Genomic DNA, 596 nt, shown 5'->3' on the forward strand with positions numbered 1-596 from the left:
TCATTACTTGTGATTGGTCTGTTCATATTTTCTATTTCTTCCTGGTTGTCTTGGAAGGTTACACCTTTCTAAGAATTTGTTCATTTCTTCCAGGTTGTCCATTTTATTGGCATAGATTTGCTTGTAGTAGTCTTTTATGACGCTTTGTATTTCTGTGGTGTCCATTGTAACTTCTCCTTTTTCATTTCTAATTTTATAGATTTGAGTCCTCTCCCTATTTTTCTTCTTTTTTTTTTTTAAATATGGAACGCTTCACGAATTTGCGTGTCATCCTTGTGCAGGGGCCATGCTAATCTTCTCTGTATCGTTCCAATTTTAGTATATGTGCTGCCGAAGCGAGCACAACTCCCTATTTTTCTTGATGAGTCTGGCTAATGGTTTATCAATTTTGTTAATCTTCTCAAAGAACCAGCTTTTAGTTTTACTGATCTTTGTTATTGTCTTCTTTGTTTCTATTTCATTTATTTCTGCTCTAATCTTTATGATTTCTTTCCTTCTATTAACTTTGGGCTTTGTTCGTTCTTCTTTCTCTAGTTCATTTAGGTGTAAGATTAGGTTGTTTATTTGAGGTGTTTGTTGTTTCTTGAGGTAGGATT

The 596-nt window shown here is 33.9% G+C and overlaps 1 non-coding gene across 1 annotated transcript; it reads right to left on the minus strand.

Annotated features, from left to right (window-relative positions):
* Nucleotides 1-236: 236 nt before the first annotated feature.
* Nucleotides 237-343, minus strand: LOC131751750 (U6 spliceosomal RNA). Its single transcript, XR_009334308.1, has one exon. It is a non-coding gene; the product is annotated as a U6 spliceosomal RNA (small nuclear RNA).
* Between the last annotated feature and the right edge of the window lie 253 nt (nucleotides 344-596).

The sequence above is a fragment of the Kogia breviceps genome, chromosome 2, assembly GCF_026419965.1.
Source record: "Kogia breviceps isolate mKogBre1 chromosome 2, mKogBre1 haplotype 1, whole genome shotgun sequence".
Taxonomy (NCBI): domain Eukaryota; kingdom Metazoa; phylum Chordata; class Mammalia; order Artiodactyla; family Physeteridae; genus Kogia; species Kogia breviceps.